Source organism: Eriocheir sinensis, chromosome 57 (genome assembly GCF_024679095.1).
Source record: "Eriocheir sinensis breed Jianghai 21 chromosome 57, ASM2467909v1, whole genome shotgun sequence".
Classification (NCBI taxonomy): domain Eukaryota; kingdom Metazoa; phylum Arthropoda; class Malacostraca; order Decapoda; family Varunidae; genus Eriocheir; species Eriocheir sinensis.
Genome location: NC_066565.1, coordinates 5,920,874 through 5,932,955, shown reverse-complemented (window position 1 = coordinate 5,932,955; position 12,082 = coordinate 5,920,874). Strand labels below are relative to the sequence as shown.

Genomic DNA, 12,082 nt, shown 5'->3' with positions numbered 1-12,082 from the left:
TCGACATGTCTTCAGGCACTATGGCCTTAGAGAGTTCAAGTGTGATGTTTGTGGAAAGCTCTTTAAGACAAGGGATGACATTGCCAAGCACATGAAGATCCACTTCTGAAGTGTGTCTGCCTACAGTAGTTATAGTGACCAGGATGTTAGCAGCAGCTGAGCCTGATAGGGAAAGGGAAGTGAAGGAGAGGTAAAAGTGATCTTGTAAGACAAGGAAGAAAGAAGGCTTGCCTGTGAAGTGATAAAAGGAGAGGAGCCACAGCAAGAAGAGGAAGGGAAATACTGATGGCTGACTTTCCACAGCTGTGGCAGCTGCACCTGGGCCTGGAGCCTGGTTGAGTCTCACAGCTACAGTGAATTACTTACTCCTCTGTGAGGTGAGGGGCAAGAGAATGTCACCTAACACTAAAATAGCTGGAACATGTATTTATAAACCATTGCTGCAGCAAAAGAATCAATGCCTTACAGTGGTGTGCTTCACCCAAGAGTACCACTGATGCAAGTGATAATAGGCGCACTGAACATCACCAAATGTGGGGTACAGACTTGGTGGAGTGACTATTTTAGGTAAAGATTCGTATTAGGTCCGTGCCAGTATCTCATAATCTACTTTATGAAGCATCAGTATCTCTTCATATATCTTTTCTACAAACCTTCAACAGTCATGGAAACGCTTTGAAAATCCAATTCAAGGACTTTTTTTTTACTCTTGAAAATAGGGGATAATGTTTACGAAAGCGCGTCGCCTCCTCTGCTGGCAAGGGCGGCCTGCAGCCGCGCAGTCCCATAAAATAGCTCGCAGAGGGCTTAGGGTCGGGGAGTAAAAGAATACTCATAATTTGAGTTAGTTTTTGGTCATAAGGATTCTTTACAAAATACAATTATAACATTACCTCCATTAACTTAGGAAATGTCCTGAATCCTGGATCGGCTACGGCTATGTTAAGTGCGCCTATTATGACCATGTTCTCACGTCTACTCAGTGTACTAATCCAAAGGTTTGGATTATATCGATGTCATGTCATGTCTGGATAAAGGTTTCATTAGTCTCCTTATCTCTATTCCACTTCTCATCTCATTGTTCCACTGCTCATCTCATTCTTCCACTACTCATTTCATTCTTCCACTACTCATCTCATTCTTCCACTACTCATCTCATTCTTCCATTACTCATTTCATTATGCCCCACTACTTTATTTCATCTTTGTTCTTCATTTATTCATCATTTATTCCTTTCCTTCTTCAGCTCCCTCGCCTCCTTCCCTCCCTGTCCTCCTTCCATAGGGTCTGCATGGTCTGAAGATCTATGTAAGTCTACTGCTACTACTGATGATGATGATAATGATATCACGTTAATATGGTAGGTGGTTTTTGTTCCCTTGACGTCACTTTGGGTCATTGGGGACCAGGGTTGGCAATGATTAAATCATTGATTTTTTTACTAAAAAAATCATTTGATTTTTTGACTAAAAAATCATTTGATTATTCCATAAGTTAAATGAAGTGCTCCAAAGATGGCAAAGTAAAACAACCTATTCATATGCAATGATTCATTTATTCTCTTCAAGGTATATACAAAAAAAAACAAAAAACAAAAATCCTTCATTATTATATCCTCTTGCTTTAATGTTGCCAACTTGCCATATGTTTTTTACTAGGTAAAAAATCAGTCCTTTAGTCTTTACTAACTTGGCAGGCAATGTATCATAATAATAACCAAGGTTAGCAACCAAGCCATAACAGAATAAAAGTAGATATTCTTCTGTATGGTAATAATATAATATGCTGTCATGAAAATGACAACTTCAGGCAACTCTGTCTGTCCTAAACCTGGTCCTGTACCTACTACAAACAAGTACTGAACAAGTATGTATCTGGATCCTTGACTGTGCTCACACTTACAGGCCATAAACTTAAACTTAATATATATATATATATATATATATATATATATATATATATATATATATATATATATATATATATATATATATATATATATATATATATATATATATATATATATATATATATATATATATATATATATATATATATATATATATATATATATATATATATATATATATATATATATATATATATATATATATATATATATATATATATATATATATATATATATATATATATATATATATATATATATATATATATATATATATATATATATATATATATATATATATATATATATATATTAAAAATCAACAACCCTGTTGGGGACGCATTTGCCTTGTTGCTAGTCACTAATAATAGCTCAAGGACACACTACTACCCTCCATGTAATATATAATAGTAAGCCGAGGCCAAGTCCCTGTGTCCGAGTCCCCTCCTCTGTGAACAATCCTGCTTGTTAATTATGCCCTCTAGTGAGTTACCTGTGTGCTCTTTAACTTGTATTTTGTCACCTGTATTTTACCTGGTTGTCTCTTTGTTGTTTGTTTTCCTTTTCTGTTCCCTCGTTAATGATTTCCTCTGTTTAGTTACCTTTTTGCTTCCAGTGAGTTACCTGTGTGCTCATTAACCTGTATTTGTCACCTGTTGCCTTTCTCTTCACTGGTTAATGGTCACTGTTTTCCCTGTCCCTCCCTCATTAGTAATTCCCTATAGTTAAGTTGTATTCCTGTCTCTTGCTAATGATATCTTGCAGTTTTAAGTCTTACCTAATTTTATCTTTGCATCATTAAGTCATAGTCAGTGTTCCATCTTTTGAAACTTTTTAGATTTTTTCTTTAAAACGGAGAGTGTTTTTGGCATACACGTCTTGTAGCATATTCCGTAGATCTGTTGTCTGTCTGGAAAGCTGGATTTTCTTAAAGGCTTCTTAAGTTAATCCTTTCTATACGTAATTTGTGTATTGTCAATTTGTTGCTCTGTCTGTAAAGCTGTATTATCTCACGTCATTAGAATGCAATTGCTCCCTTTTCTTGGCCTTTGGAAAACTACATAACCTTCTCCAACTTAACTTAACCTCCTTTAACCTAACCTAACTTAAACTCTCCTAACATAACTTTACCATACCTAACCTCCACTAACCTAACCTTACCTAACCTCCCCTAACTTAACCTTATCTCATCTAACCTCACCTAACCTCCCCTCTCCTCCCCTCCCCTCCCCCCTGGGTGTTCTTCATGCTAACCTGCCATCTCATTGTTGAGTACCAAATCCACCAGAAGGAGAAGATGGACAAGGCGGCGGCAGCGGCCAATAAGTCACCCGCCACAGCCGCCGAAGGGAAGGACGGAGGTGCAGCTGCCAACTCCATCGCTGGCAGCTCCACGTCTACTCTCATCTCCTCCTCCTCTCAACATGGACGGTCGAAGAAGGATGTTTAGTGAGGAGGTGTTTGATTGGGGTATGTGTTTCGGTGTTTTTATTTTCATTTGTGTGTGGGTGTGTTTGCTTATTTCTCGTCTTTACGTAGATGTGACGTTACGATCCTTGTTATTCTGAAGTTGCTATGCCATCTGTAATAATATGTATATATGTCATTTCAGTTCGTAAGTCTTTTTAACATTACTTATCTATTTTATTTGTTACTATATATATATGCTGTCTGTAATATTACGTATACAAGTCACTTCAGTTACTAAATCTTTTTAAACAAAACATATCCATTTAATTTAAGTTACTATGCTATCTGTAACATTACGTATATGTCACTTCGGTTTCTGAGTCTTAACATTACGTATCTATTTTATTTGAGTTATGCACCATCTGTAACATTACGTATACATATTGCTGCGGTTACTATGTATTTTGTCTTAGTAAAATCCCTTGCACTTAAGTTACGTATATGTTTTGTAACATGTACTATGCCATTTGTAACATGATGAATCTTGACACTTAAGTACTAACTATAAGTTCGACTTCAACATTACGATTCTTAACATACATAAGTTACCATGTCCTCAGTAACATTACGTATCTATGTCACTGTTGAGTTACTGTATCTTTTTTTCTACAATCTTTCTACAATCCCTGTCATGCTTAAGTCACTACGCTGTCTGTAACGCTCGGTCCTCGTCACTTACGTCACCATATCTTCCGTAACATCATAATCCCTATCACACTTGGGTTACTGTGTCATCTGTAGCAATGCGTACTCCTGTCCCTTCGCTTGCTAAATCTTTTGTAACATTTATTTCTGTCACTATTAACTTGCTCTGCCCTTTGTAACACTGAGACCAGGTTATGTTAGTCATTTGTTTTGTCACTTCTTCTGTACATCAACACAAAGTTACGTTAGCCAGTCATTCATTAAATATATTTTTCTTTAGTTCGTAACAAGGTTACGTTAGCTAGCCTTCGTTGAGACAAGGCTACGTTAGCCAGTCATCCACTACATATGTTTTTCTTTACATCAACACAAGGTTATGTTAGCCAGTCATTCATTACATATATTTTTCTTTAGTTTGAGACAAGGTTACGCGAGTCAGTCATTCATTACATATGTTTTTCTTTACATCAACATAAGGTTATGTTAGCCAGTCATTCATTACATATGTTTTTCTTTAGTTCGAGACAAGGTTATGTTAGCCAGTCATTCATTACATGTGTTTTTCTATAGTTCAAGACAAGATTACATTAGCCAGTCATTCATTGCGTAATTTTTCGAACATGGTATTATTATTTATAAAGTTACGTGGATAGTTTGGGTTTCTACTTTCTCTGCATTGAGACAAAACAAGGTTACATCAGCTACCCCTTCATTACATCACATGTACATAGGCATCGTTATGGCAGTTTCGATTTTCCCGGAGTCGTTTAGGGTTGTCATGCATGTCGGAGTACATACACACGTACATTCATATTACATGTATTCGTTTATCTGTATTACTAGGAGAGTAAGACTTTACGTATACTTGCTGTGTTCGACATTAACCCTAGATTACTATCGTTGTTGGACTAACATGGTTACTATCGATGTCCGGAAGTACGGACAAAGTTTGCGGGCTTGAAAACACATATAGGAATGGTACAAAGTTTAATTACAAATTTTTTACTTAAACTAGAATACATTCTTAATTCTATGACCTATAAACTTTACATATTACACAAAAATAACATTACAAAAAAAAATGTGTGAAACTTTAAAAAAAACACTACCCTTACCTAATGAAGACACCACTGCCAGGCACTGTTTTGGCTGATTGTGTTGAGTTGTGCCACACGTGGAGTTCACACGTCCCCCGAAATGTTCCAGTCTTGGAAGCCCTTATGCCGCTCGGGTTGCTGTAGGACAGGTTGAAAAATTTAGAATGAATACAAAATGAAAAATAATGCTGTTCCCTCTCCTATTCTCATTGGTGCTGCCTGTGGGATCTGTAATGGTGAAACATTTTATTTTGGAGTGAATACAACCAGTTATGGCATCTGAGCAACAGAACAGCGAAAAAAAAAATAATATGAATATTGAATACTAAATATAAAATGTTGTTTCCTCTCCCATTCTCATTGGTTCTGCCTGTGAGACCTGTAATGGTAAGATATGGTATATCTGGAGTGAATACAATCCGTTGGGGCATCTGAGCAGCAGCACAGCAGCAAAAAACAATAAATTAACAAATATGTAAATATACAAACTGACTAAAGGGTTTAGTGGGCAGCAGGGGAACGGACGGTTGACACGTCCTGCCGGGTAGAACTACACATCGTCCTCCTCCGTGTCTCCATCGCCTCCCTCCTGGGCATCCCACCTGTCGTACAGAGCAGACTCATGTACAGAAAAATCTACCCCCCCCCCCCTCAAAAAATGAAATAATATGAAAATAAATAAATGATGAACATTAGAAATGTAATACAAAGGATGTTGAAGATGTATGCATCAGTGACAGATATGGAAAACACTACTGAATAATAATAATAAAATATCATGATATTGAAATAATTACATCTTCCTCCACTCACCTCAAGCTGCATGTGTTGTAGTACAGGTACAGGTGGCAGCCACATATGCTTTCTTTGCACCCCCTGCACAGGTACTTGCTCCTCCGTGTTGTCCCGGGGCACCTCATACAGCGCTTCTCTTTGTTCTTGTTGCATTTTACACTCGGAAGGTCATTTTACAGAAAAACTTATGTATAACACTTGATATGTCATAACTACTGTCGTTGTCCGGATTTCCGGACAATTGGGAATAGTTCAGGAATTAAGCACGGGGAAAACACAAACACACCACCTCACGCGCCAAGGGAAGAATGCTAACTGAAATGTCATGGCCGTACAGCACCGTACGTCTAAGAGATTTCCTTCCGCGATGCAAATTAACTCCCCATGCCGGGATTCCAGACAACGATAGTAATCTAGGGTTGAGTGCTCAGTCAGTGCTCGCCTCGCTGCCGTACTAAGGGGCGAAGCAGCACGACCCTCTTTGCTCTACGATTCAGGGACGGCAAGACTTGTGTTGCGGAGAGGAAGTATTGCTGTAGGACTTGTGGAGAGGAAGTATTGCTGTAGGACTTGTGTTGCAGAGAGGAAGTATTGCTGTAGGACTTGTGTTACAGAGGAAGTATTGCTGTAGGACTTGTGTTGCGGAGAGGAAGTATTGCTGTAGGACTTGTGAAGAGGAAGTATTGCTGTAGGACTTGTGTTGCAGAGAGGAAGTATTGCTGTAGGACTTGTGTTACAGAGGAAGTATTGCTGTAGGACTTGTGTTGCAGAGAGGAAGTATTGCTGCAGGACTTGTGTTGCGGAGAGGAAGTATTGCTGTAGGACTTGTGTTACAGAGGAAGTATTGCTGTAGGACTTGTGTTGCAGAGAGGAAGTATTGCTGTAGGACTTGTGTTACAGAGGAAGTATTGCTGTAGGACTTGTGTTGCAGAGAGGAAGTATTGCTGTAGGACTTGTGTTACAGAGGAAGTATTGCTGTAGGACTTGTGTTGCAGAGAGGAAGTATTGCTGCAGGACTTGTGTTGCGGAGAGGAAGTATTGCTGTAGGACTTGTGTTACAGAGGAAGTATTGCTGTAGGACTTGTGTTGCAGAGAGGAAGTATTGCTGTAGGACTTGTGTTACAGAGGAAGTATTGCTGTAGGACTTGTGTTGCAGAGAGGAAGTATTGCTGTAGGACTTGTGTTACAGAGGAAGTATTGCTATAGGACTTGTGTTACAGAAGAAGTATTGCTATTGGACTTGTGTTACAGAGGAAGTATTGCTATTGGACTTGTGTTACAGAGGAAGTATTGCTATAGGACTTGTTACAGAGGAAGTATTGCTATTGGACTTGTGTTACAGAGGAAGTATTGCTGTAGGACTTGTGTTGTGGAGAGGAAATATTGCTGTAGGACTTGTGTTACAGAGGAAGTATTGCTGTAGGACTTGTGTTGTGGAGAGGAAATATTGCTGTAGGACTTGTGTTACAGAGGAAGTATTGCTGTAGGACTTGTGTTGTGGAGAGGAAATATTGCTGTAGGACTTGTGTTGTGGAGAGGAAATATTGCTGTAGGACTTGTGTTACAGAGGAAGTATTGCTGTAGGACTTGTGTTACAGAGGAAGTATTGCTGTAGGACTTGTGTTACGAAGGAGAAAGTGAATTACCCTAGAACTTGTGTTACAGAGGAGAGGAAGTATTGCTGTAGGACTTTTTTTTTTTTTGGCCTATTGCGCCGGTAGGCTTCTTCCCGGTGGATCCTGATGGTCGGTCCAAGGCTTCTTCCCGGTGGGTCCTGATGGTCGGCCCAGCCCGTTCTGGCGCAGGCGAGTGTTTATAATGGCGCCATCTTGCATTGGCTCATGCTGCCCTCCCGGAGCTCATCTTTAATCCTAAAATCTAGAATCCGGGTTGATAGGTGGTCTTTTGGACAGCATGTGGGTAGTTTTAAGCCACTCGGCGGCGGATGAAAAATCCCAGCTTGGTGGCACCGGTCGGGAATTGAACTCACGTCCTCCTGAACGCGGGGCCGTCTTGCTATCCGTTCAGCCACCGCCTACCCTAGGAAGTATTGCTGTAGGACTTGTGTTACAGAGGAAGTATTGCTGTAGGACTTGTGTTACAGAGGAAGTATTACTGTAGGACTTGTGTTACAGAGGAAGTATTGCTGTAGGACTTGTGTTACGAAAGAGAAAGTGAATTACCATAGAACTTGTGTTACAGAGGAGAGGAAGTATTGCTGTAGGACTTGTGTTATGAAGGAGAGAGTATTACCGTAGGCCTTGTGTTACAGAGGAGAGGAAGTAGTGCTGTAGGATTGCTGGTGGATTCTTACAGATGAGAAAAAGGTTACCACGAGACTTACATTACGAAGGAGAAACATAAACGGCAGGACTTTTATTACATAGGAAAAGATAGAGGTATGTATTGCAGAATGGAGGATTAAAGATAGGACTGTTAACAAGGAGAAAAGATTACGTACATCAGGACTTGTGATACATAAGAGAAAGACTCGCGGCAAGATTTGTGTACGAAAGGAAAAGAGAGAATCAAACCGAGATAAAAAGACTGTTACGGAGGAGAAAAAGAAAGGAAGAAAAGGTGAGTCATCGCTGGACATATTATTACGAAGGATAATGAAGAATTTTTTCCACTATGTATACTTGTCGTCTAATAAGAGGGGAAGACTTAGACAGTTCAACATCTCTTGGTTCGTAATGACAATATACTTTAAGTTCTTCCGACCCCCAACGACAGCACAGGCTCGGGATAAACGGTTACGTAGAGTTGGTTATGGTGAGGTTCTTTTCGGCTTCATATATTACTTGTCGTCTCAAGGAGGTACGTACATGTATCGTTTAGTCATGTACGCCGGGTTTTTCAAGCGTGGTAGTAGTATCAAGCTCTGTGGCTGGTGTGACTTTGCTTCTAATTTTTAGATGGAGTTGTTTGCTAGAAGTCCTGGATTTTCAGAGTGAAGGCAACACTAACAAACTTTTACCGTTTTCTTATACAGGTAACTCTCAATTTACGCGAGTTTGGTTTACGCGTTTTTTAAAATAAGGCGGGGTCCAAAATCCAAAGAAATGTTTAATTTACACGTTTTTTTTTCACTGATACGCGATATTTTATGGAGTGGCCACCAGATGCAACCAGAGCAACTGGACTCACACGGCGCAGCGGCCACACAGCTGAGCTCAGTTCTTCCCGCGCGCCACTTGAACAACAACTACAGTACCCACGCTGCCACGCTACTCAACAATAGGGGTGGGCTGGTACCGGTACTAACTGTACCAGCTATACGGTACGGTACCGGTACCAATACTAGCAAGTCGCTCATGGTGTCCCTCGATTTCTTCCTCACACGAGTAAAGCTGAGACTGAGTGCCTGAGTGGATATCTCGGCGATATGGATACTCTCTCTCTCTCTCTCTCTCTCTCTCTCTCTCTCTCTCTCTCTCTCTCTCTCTCTCTCTCTCTCTCTCTCTCTCTCTCTCTCTCTCTCTCTCTCTCTCTCTCTCCGCCACTTGAACAACAATACAGTGCCCACTGCCCACGCTGCCACGCTACGCAACATTTATAGGGGTGGGCAAGTACCGGTACCAGTACCAGTACTAACGGTACCAGCTGTACAGTACGGTACCGGTACCAGACTGCTCGGTACCGGTACCAATACTAGCCAGTGGCTCATGGTATCCCTCATTTCTTTCCTCACACGAGTGAGGCTGAGACTGAGTGCCTGAGCGGATATCTCGGCGATATGGATATTCTCTCTCTCTCTCTCTCTCTCTCTCTCTCTCTCTCTCTCTCCACTGAATGAAGTGAATATTTATTTTTCGATACAAACCTACCTCTTGTTTGATTTACATTGTTTTTTATTTATGCGACCTCTTCAAAGACACAATACTCGCGTAAATCGAGAGTTACCTGTACCATATTAATAAAACGAATTACAGTGAGGATCCAGGGGGGCGCCTTAGGACCTAAATTGCACCCTTTCAAAGATTCACTGAGATCTGGGGGGTATCATTCCTGAGAACACTACTACTAGCCTACTAATTATAATGATAATAACAACAACAATACTACTACTACTATTACTATTACTACTTCCAGTGAAATCTATACATATGGAACGGACACTTGCCCCAGCTTTGTCATTAAGCCGCGAATTTTGAAAATCAACCGCTTTGGTGCGAATCACCATAACTCCCTTTATTTCTGGGGCTACAGAAGCGTTATTGGTATCAATCGACGGTAAAATGCACGGGCTATATTTCTTTAGCAACCGGCTCGAAAACCGACTCTCAAGGGTCAAAACTCAAAAAGTCGCAAAAAAACGAATCGAAAAATAACGTAGTTTTGAGTTCCCAACCTTGAGACCAACTCATTTTTTTAGAATTTCAAAACACTTATTTAACAAATGATTTAGCCCTGCCAATGTTATTTCCAAAATGGTGCATAACATTTCCCTACTCCCAGTAGTTTCGTCGCTAGATCTTGAAACGTAAACCCTGCTGAGAGCGATTTTGTCGAACTCCAGACATTTTGCCGTTTTTGTCTAGTGTGGCCTTGTTATTGCCTCTAAAAGGCTGCAGTTTGGCATGTAGCCCCTCTTGATACCAGGTACCGGTACCTGGTACCGCGAAGCCTCATGATCACTTGGGTGCCGGGAAGCGTCATGATCACTCGGCACTGCGCATTGCCGCTAGTATCGGTACCGTCTGGATCTTAGTGACGCTCGATCGGCGCTCGCCCGCCCACCTCAATGTGGTATCACGCGGTATGGGCCCTGTGTGTACACGCTGACTCACTGCCTCGCTGACTGTCCCCCCAAGTTCCCACCATTTTGTCCTGCTTTCCGTTTCCATCACAGCTCCCGTTTCCATTATTTTATTATTTGATTTATTGGATATTGGAGTTACTGGATGTTCTTCATGTCCGATTCTTTTTCTTTTTTAGGTTGCTAATAAATATTGTTATTGTTATTAGACTATGATCGAGTACATCCATAATAACTTAATATATACATGCTATTTTTTTTTATCGAAAAAATAAATATTCACTTCATTCAGAGAGAGAGAGTTTTCTTTACAGGAAATTTATTTGGGAATTTTATCAGAAGTCATAGATAAAAAAAAAAATACTCCTTCGGGTACCGGTACCGGTTCCTGAGTTTTCGGTACCGGTACTACCGGTACTCAAATTAATGGTACTTGCCCATCCCTACTATTTGATACCTATACCGCATTTGATACCCAGACATACACTTTCTCCCAGAATTAGAGATTGAAGGGTATAAGTTATTCCGCCAGGATCGCATAGGAAGGAGGGGGGTACGTGGGGTCGCACTCTTCGTTAGGGACTATCTTAAATGTGTCATTAACAACTCAATCAAGGTAGTTAGCAATACAGAATCCCACTGGGTAGAAACAATAGGTAGGAAGGAGAAGCTTGTCATCGGAGTACTTTACAGACCGCCCAACCTTACCAGGGACAGTAGCCAACCCCTTTTACAGGAAATTAGTAGGGCGTCAAGATATATAAATGTGTGTGTAATTGGGGATTTCAATTATAGGAACATAGAGTGGGATACTTTATCCGGAGACCAAGAGCCACAGGATTTGTTAGATGTGATACAGGATAGTTTCCTTAAGCAGTTAATTAGAACACCAACGAGGGAAGAAAATATTTTAGATTTGTTGTTAACTAATATAGAGGACATAATAAGCAACATTGAGGTTGGGGATTCATTAGGTAACAGTGATCATAAGGAAATTAGATTTAATATCAAATGGGAGGATAGAGTAAGCAGTAACAACACATTAATACCTGACTTCAGGAAGGCAGACTACGAGGGGTTAAGAAAGCAGCTGCAGAGGTTTAGGGGAGTGAGATCAGAAGTAGGTCAGGACCTAGAGCAGGGAGGGGCGTTAATCTCTGGTGAGGTCACTAGTCAGGTCAGTAGCTTAGATGGTGAGTACAATAGTCTGGTCAGGGAGATTAATCTAGGACAGAAACAGTTTATACCTCACAGGGAAGTCAGGTCAACAGGTAATTACCCGCGATGGATGACAGACAGGCTAAAAACTGATATAGGAAGGAAAAGAGGAGTATATGTTAGAATCAAAAGGGGGAAACTCACCTAAGGGATAGTTACAACGATTTAGCTAGAACAGTAAAAAGG

The 12,082-nt window shown here is 40.3% G+C and overlaps 1 long non-coding RNA gene across 2 annotated transcripts; it reads left to right on the top strand.

Moving 5' to 3' along the window:
* The first annotated feature begins 242 nt into the window (after window positions 1–242).
* Window positions 243–9,328, top strand: LOC126984734 (uncharacterized). 2 transcript variants are annotated; one of them, XR_007737520.1, is made up of 3 exons: window positions 243–377; window positions 1,247–1,308; window positions 3,198–9,328. It is a non-coding gene; the product is annotated as an uncharacterized LOC126984734 (long non-coding RNA). The 2 variants fall into 2 exon arrangements; XR_007737519.1 differs by having other exon boundaries at window positions 1,247–1,360.
* The last annotated feature ends 2,754 nt before the right edge of the window (window positions 9,329–12,082 follow it).